General features: G+C 32.2%; 1 pseudogene; it reads left to right on the top strand.

The window, feature by feature from the left end:
* The first annotated feature begins 7,492 nt into the window (after positions 1 to 7,492).
* The window catches only part of LOC140919382 (uncharacterized), a 3,091-nt pseudogene continuing 1,955 nt past the window's right edge, over positions 7,493 to 8,628 (top strand).

The following is an 8,628-nucleotide window of genomic DNA, read 5'->3' as shown; positions in this document are numbered from 1 at the left end:
TCTTGTACCATTGTCGAGGTGCTTGCTTGTGCCCATACTAGCTTTTCTTTAATTTGCACACAAGCTGCTATTTACCTTTGACTTCGAAACCCTCTAGTTGCTCCATATAGATCTCTTCCTTCAAATCACCATGAAGGAATGAAGTTTTCACATCAAGTTATTCAACTTCTAGGTTCAAACTAGTTGCTAACCCAAGCACAACTCGGATAGAGGACATCTTCACCACAGGTGAAAAAATTTCATCAAAGTCAATACCTTTTCTCTTATTAAAACCTTTCACAACCAATCTTGCTTTCTATCTTGGTTGAGAACTATTATCTTCTGCCTTTATCTTGTATACCCATTTGTTCTTGAGTGCTTTTCGTCCACTTGGCAACTTTACCAAATCAAATGTGTGATTCTCATGCAAGGAATTCATCTCTTCTTGCATGGCCTTTAACCACTTTTCTTTATCAACTTTGCAAGAGCTTCTTGCTAGTACTCTGGATCTCCATTATCAGCGATCATCACATACTCATGTGGAGGATATATTTGAGAAGGTTGACGTTCTCTAGTAGATCTTCTCAACTCAAACTCGTCTGGTGGCTCAACTGGAACCTGCTCATCAGGGTGAGGTACATGATCATCAATTACATTCTCATCATCTACCTGTATATCTCCCCCATCAACAAAGGTTTCTGCAGGGGGCTTAGCGCAACATCAATGTAACTTCTGGAATTTGGTTTCTTTTTTTTCAGCTTTATCAAAATCTTGAATAGTCTGGTCTTCAAGAAATGTCACATCTCGGCTTCTGATAATTTTCTTCTCAACCGAATCCCACAATCTATAACCAAATTCTTCATCACTATAACCGACGAATATACACTATTTGGATTTACTATTAAGCTTGGACCTCTCATCTCTTGAAACATGAACAAAGCATCTGCAACCAAAAAATCTCAAATGACAGTAAGAGACATCTTTTCCTGTCCATACTCTATTTGGAACATCACCATCAAGTGGAATAGAAGGAGAAAGATTGATCAAATCCACTGCAGTTTTCATTGCTTCACCGTAAAAGGATTTCGATTATTTTGCATGAGAGAGCATCGTCTGATTCTGTCATTAATCGTAGATTCATTGTCTTTGCAACACCATTACGATGAGGTGTCTTTGGAACTGTTTTCTCAAACCAGATTCCATGTTCTCTACAATACTCTTCAAATAGACCTCTGTATTCGCCACGGTTATCTGATCGAACACATTTCAATTTCCTTCCCCTTTCTCTTTCAACACTTGCATGAAAATGCTTGAAGACTCCAAATACCTGGTCTTTAGATTTCAAAGGAAATGCCCACAATTTTTTCTAGAGTGGTCGCCAATAAAAGTAACAAAATATGATGCACCACCAAGAAATTTACTATTCATCATACAAACATCAGTATGAACTAAATCAAGAATATTTGGCCTCCTATGAGGACCAATATCGTGAAAAGAAACTCTATGTTGTTTTCCAGCAAAACAATGAGTGCATGTTTTTAGAGACGTACCTTTCACAGGAAGAAAAATTTTCTTTGCAAGTATGTTGAGTCTTTTCTCACTCAAGTGACTGAGGCGCATATGCCATAAATCATAAGATGCATCTTCAATTGCATTCACTTCTTCCTTGCATAGCTTTGTAAGCATCTTATAGAGAGAAGTGGAACTTTGCTCATTTGCAACCACTAGGGACCCTTTGGTGATTTTACATATACCACCACCACCAAAGTAAGTGTGATAACCCTCAATATCCAAGGCTTTCATCGAAATCAAATTGAGACGAATAATAGGTACATGTCTAACATTCTTCATTTGAAGCTTGCAACCCATCCCAGTTTCAACCCAAACATCTCCCATACCGATAATTTTACATACTCCTTCATCTCCCATTTTTACCATGCCAAAATCACTAGCACTGTAAGATGAGAAGAAATCACGCCTAGGAGTAACATGATATTATAAATCACTACTGAGTTCTTAAAATCTAAAACTCTAATATCAAGTTAAACTCTAATGAGTTCATATTATCTAAATAAATCATTTCAAACAAATATCCCAACACCCTCACGATTCAATATTCACAGCACCTCTAAATCAACGTAACAACACCACTTTATGATTTTCTTAAAAACAACGCATAGTAAAATATGGTGTAAATTTTCAGCTATTTAAAACATTAAATTAAATCAGTAGTATAGAATTACTGTTATTTTATAAATCAACAAAAATTTAACTCAATTTAATTTCTTTAAAATAATCAAGAGTAATTCAAACAAAAGTTATTTTCCTTTTACAAAATAAGTCAACATTAACTCATTCAAAATGTCTTTTTTTTTTTAACTCTAAGTTCTAGTCATCTCTAATACTCAAGAACTATTATTATTAATAATCATAATCAATCAATAATTAATATCATCTCGATTAAATTAATAATTTTAAATATATATCTAGTCAATAACAAAAAAGTTTATTTCTACTTATCCACTATAACAACAAAGCAAATAATCAAAGTTAGAAACACAAACCACAAGTCTAATCAGAAGGTAATTAACTTAATTATGTCAACAATTTAACTTCACTCAAATTTTAACAAATAATTTCATGGTTTATTTAGTCACTTAGGTAGGAAATTATAATCACAACACAATTATAGTAAGCAAAAAATAAATAGTTAATTAGTAACTTCAAATATATGTATAATTATACAAAAGCATATAGCACATGAAAAATAACACAATAATATAACACAGAAAAACATGATGGTGAAAATAATCAATTTGCAAGACAACTCAACTGACACGACTAACATTTGACTAACACTTAACCGACATTCGACCCATTCGGCTTGATTGGACAGACATGCTATGATACCACTAATGTGACACCCTAAACCCAAAAATGACATATATAATAATTTATACTAGATTTTTTTGAGTAAAATTCACAGCGGATAAAGAAAATTTATTTACAAGGAAATAAAAACTTTTGTAACTAATTTAGGATATCACGTTTCTCAAAGTACACATGGAACAATTCAAATTTTATTACTCAATTAAAACAATTTAATCTCAATGAACATGATTTAAATATAAATTCTTAATTTAATTTAAAAAACGTACTAGTACTAAGGTTTTCATATAAAAAGTCATTTATAATTACATAACTAAGATATAAATTATAACTCTAAATTCCTGGTATCACCTATCAGAGCGGGGTTTCTCCAAAACTTGAACTTCAAGACTCATTAACCTATAATAACTGTGATTTCGCAAATGTAGGGCCAAACCAGTCAAACACAAACAACGAAGGAGGTGAGTTTTGAAATCATGTTAATAGTATAATATAAGTAAGAAGAATTCTCAAACAATCATAATACATTGTATCATAACACAAACATTCATCAAGGAAAAACATCACATTATAAAGTTAAAACCACTCAAGTAAAATCAATGCATTTCATTATAACATCAAAACATCTAACCAAAATTATTATCACACACGATACCTATTAATCACAACAACAAAAATCACAGGAAAATGCAATGCAATGCAATGCATGAGCTTATATTCTACTTCACAATGTGGTACTATTCTAACTTTAAAGTACTTGGTTAAGAGGCTTGAAACTATGCTACCATTCCGGTAGACAGAAAATTCAAATTGGCCTTGTCCTCATAGATCCGCTCAACTCAACCTGAGACACATATACGTGACAGTCGAGGTAAACGTGTGTTGCGTGGTAGCTCCCGACATTTGGAGTGCTATCTCCAAGTCACATAGGAATTCCCCACACGAATACCTCCAAGGTCTAACAATCTTGCCTTAAGGCTTGACATCAGACCACCACGATCAGGCTCATTCAGCTGTACTTCCCCAGAATCACTAGACTTGTTAGGCCCTACCTATATGATAACAAAATAATTTTCAATTCACAAATTCTCAAATATTTATTTTCTCCCCTCGTTGGCCTATGATACTCCATTAAGACCGTCATCTCAAACACAAATTGAAATCACCATTATTTCATCAACTATGAGGTTACTTAAATATTCTCATCATAAATTTATAACATCACTATCATTAATCACACATCATTATCATCACATAAACTCATCACAAATTTATATACTCATCATAAATTTATCACATCACAATTATTAATCATACATTATCATCATCACATAAAATTATCACAACACATCCATCTTTTATTATAACATAATTTAAACTCATCTAGTGAAATATATACATAAAATTAATTCAACAACCAATATCACAATAATATCAAACATCACACATTTAAAGAAATTAAATCAAATATCACAATAATATCAAATGTCACACATTTAACGAAATTAAATCAAATATCACTATAAAATTAAACACCACACATGTAACGAATCAATCAACACCTTATAAGTATTTCTATTCCATATTTTAATCTCACAATTTTCATTTTGCACATTAATTAATTTATCACTCAAAGGGCTAGTGCCGTACCTAGCGAGCCTCGGGTGAATCGTTGGGAAATACGGTTTTCCCGTTCATCTCACAATTTATTATAATCATAAATTCAAACGTTCTCTCACTTCTTACCTTATTTCTACGCTTTCACACACGAATACGATTCCACAAGCAAAAAGCCTTTGTTCATTGACTCTTTGTCCTTCAATCGATCTAACTCGACAATTTATGTGTAAACGTTAAAATAAATTATGAGAAGATACTCTAAAAACTAAATTCGAAATTCGGTCAAGGAAAATTACCATAAATCATAAAACCAATTAGTCGATAATATAGCCACTTTTCACACAGTCAGTTTGGTGTTGGTTTCACTCAAATCGGAGTTACGGTGAAGAGTGAAGAAGAACGGTTCAAAATAAGGAATTCTACAAACGGAGAAGTCGGGTATTTTAGAGAGAAATTGAGGTTGTTAAAAATTTAGAAAATTATGTTTAATTATCTAGTTAAATGAATGAAATAACATAGTCAAATTTAGGAGAAAATGGAGAAAATTTTCTGGAACAGTTATCGATCACCGGTATCAAATGATAGGTTATTGTTGTGTTTCGTCTTTGATTTTACGGATGCCCTTCCAATTCCCTTCCTCCTTTTTTTTGTTTTATTTTTATTAACAATTAGGGTTCACACATGGGTCAAACCCATTGGTCTCTTTATTTATGTTTTTGTTTTATTATTATTATTATTATTATTATTTTGCTAAAACAAAATTAATAATTATTTAATCTCTTTTTTAATAATACTCCAAACAAAGTTTTCCAAACATTACTAATATTTTATAAATTAGAGTAATTAAAATAATCAATATAAAAAAAACATATTACTAATAATTGAAACTCTCACATTCAAAATAATTTCTACAATTATACTTATTTCTCAAAATACTCACAATATAATAATACCATGATATTAGAAAATAGTCAAAATTATAAAATAAATAAATATAACATCAATATTTTATATTAATTACAACATCATAATAAATATATATAAAATCACAATGTTATAACAAGTATATAAAAATAAACGAAATCAAACACAATATCAATTATATCTCAAGATAATTATTTATAAAAAATAACTAAAAATAGAAAATAGTTATAAATAATTGAAATATAACTATGTGCATACTTAACATCAGTCAAACGCACAGAAAAATATTACATTAATTTGGTACGCGTATATACACGTAAAATCGAATAAAATCTTATTCTTCAAAATATTACACTAAAATAATATTACTTCTAAAAAAAATATCTAAAATAATAAAAATAAAATATTTATTATTTATATAAATTATTTAATATAATGTGCATCAAACTAGCGCATCATAAAAAAACATTCATATAACGAAATTTAATCACAAAGTTTATCAACATATATTCTATAACAATTTTAACATCAAATTAACTATTTAAAATCCTATTTAATTAATAAAGTAGTTAATCATAAAATTTGGTGTGCTACCTCTAAGTCACCTAGGAATTCCCCACTTGAATACCTCCAAGGTCTAACAATCTTGCCTTAAGCCTCAACAGCAGACCGCCTCGATCAAGCTCATTCAGTTGTACCTGAATCACTAGGCTTTTCAGGCCCTACCCATATGATGACAAAACAATCTTCACTTCACAAATTATCAATATTTATTTTATCCCCTCGTTGGTCTATGATACTCTATTAATACCGTCATCTCAAACACAAATTGAAATCACTGTTATTTCACAATTATGGGATTACTTCAATATTCACTACTAGAAAATTGCATTTTAGCTACCATATTTAGCGTCGGCCCCCCGACTCCGACGCTAAGGTAAAAAAAAAATTTCAATATTATTTACACGTAGCGTTGGAGTGGCCGACGCTAAGTAAAATAAGTCAGACGCTAGTTTATTAATTTAATTATTTATTTTTTATATTAATAGGTAGCGTCGGAGGGGCCGACGCTAAGTTTATGATTTTTTAAAATTAAATTTTTTAATAAAATCATATGAGTACAATCAGAACGTGAGCCCTCTCAATCTCACTCACACTCTCCATTCTCACTAACCCTAGAATTTGAACCATCACCGATTCTGAACCCAACACCGTGAAATCGCCACTGCATCAAGGGTTCCATCACGTCACCCACTCGGTACCCTAGCTATAAAACTTGTCTCCCTCTCGAACCCAAGACCCTCTCGAACCGGTGACTCTCTCGAACCGGTCAACGTCATCCAAACCTGTGACCCTCTCGCTGTTCAGTGTTGCCGTCTCCATTCTCAATGTAAGTTAAAATGCTATCAACACTCTGGAAAAATTGAGATAGCTTTGGTATTTTTTTTCCCAATTCCTTTAAACATGTGTCAATCCACAGGTTGCTCGCGAAACAGAGGCATTGTTTTGCCACCAGACCAGTGCAATGCTTCAATAAATAACTGAACGTTAAATGTATATAGCCCTTCGTAAACAGTGGCAGAACCAAGAATTGCAACTTTTCTCAAGTGACATTATTTTTCCTAAAAATAGGGTCACTTTGGACAGAATGCAAACAACGAATTCAAGTATTTGCCATCCATTTTCTTTCACTCATTCCCATATACTAAGTCAACTTATTCTTTTCTAATGCATGAGAAAAGAATAGGTAACATTATTTTGTAACATACTATTGAAAGATATTTTTGGTGTGATAGTGCAAATCATATCAAGGTTTCCAAAGTACCCTGAAGGGGATTCGCTGGTTATCTCATTTGCATCCGATTGGTGGGGGCGAATCGAACCTAAAGGCTAGTGTAACAACACGCTTTGGAATTTGCTACATATAATCTTCATCAACAACTTCACTATTAAAGTTTGCAGCAGTTGTCACCAACACAGATCCAACAATCTTTAGGTTCGATCATACTTTTAATCAATGGCTGCATCACTAAAAGAAATGACTTCTAATTTTGTGAAGTTGGAGAAATTCGATGGAGGAAATTTTATCCGTTGGCAGAAAAAGATGAAATTCCTTCTAACAACTTTGAAGGTGGTGTATGTTTTGAACACCACAAGACCGCTGGAGAAGGAAGTGGAAACATTAGCAGAAACAAGAGAAAGGCAGAAGTGGGACAATGATGACTATATATGCATGGGCCATATTCTCAACGGAATGTCTGACTCCTTGTTCGATATATATCAATGTAGCATCTCTACAAATGAACTATGGGAGAAATTAGAGTCAAGATACATGCAAGAAGACGCTACAAGTAAGAATTTTCTTGTTTCTCAATTTAATAATTATAAAATGGTTGATAGTAAATCAGTAATGGAACAAATGCATGAAATTGAACGTATTCTTAATAACTACAAACAACATAAGATGCACATGGATGAAACCATTATTGTATCCTCCATAATAGACAAACTTCCACCTTCTTGGAAAGATTTCAAAAAATCTATGAAACATAAGAAAGAGGACATATCACTTGAGCAATTGGGTAATCACCTTCGTTTAGAAGAAGAGTATCGTAAACAAGATGATACTAAAAACCAATTTTCTCATGAAAAAGTCCATGTAATGGAGGAAGGAAATTCAAGCAAATCCTTTAAGAAAAGAAATCGAGATTTTGATAAATCTCATGAAAAACACAATGGTAATAATGAACAATGAAAGAAAAGAAAAGGAAGTTGTTATCATTGTGGAAAACCAGGACACTTTAAAAATGAGTGCAGGTTCTTGAAAAAGAAGAACAAAGAGAAGAATTCAAGTGCAACAAAAGATAATCTTGTTGTTGTCATTTCTGAACTCAACATGACTGAAGATGTGGAATCTTGGTGGATAGACTCTGGTGCTACCCGCCATGTGTGCAAAAACAAATAACTATTTAAGACCATTGATGAAGAAGATGGAAGTATTTTGTACATGGGAAATGCCTCAACTGTCCAAGTCAAAGGAAAAGGAACAGTGGAGATTGAATTCACTTCTGGAAAAGTACTTACTCTTAAAGATGTATTTTATGTTCCTGATGTTAGGAAGAACTTGATTTATGTACCTTTACTTAATAAGTTTGGTTTCAAAAGTGTATTTGAAGGAGATAAATTTATTCTCTCTAAAGGTGGTATGTTTGTAGG

This window comes from Cicer arietinum, chromosome 2 (genome assembly GCF_000331145.2).
Source record: "Cicer arietinum cultivar CDC Frontier isolate Library 1 chromosome 2, Cicar.CDCFrontier_v2.0, whole genome shotgun sequence".
Classification (NCBI taxonomy): domain Eukaryota; kingdom Viridiplantae; phylum Streptophyta; class Magnoliopsida; order Fabales; family Fabaceae; genus Cicer; species Cicer arietinum.
This window is presented reverse-complemented; position numbering and strand designations above follow the sequence as displayed.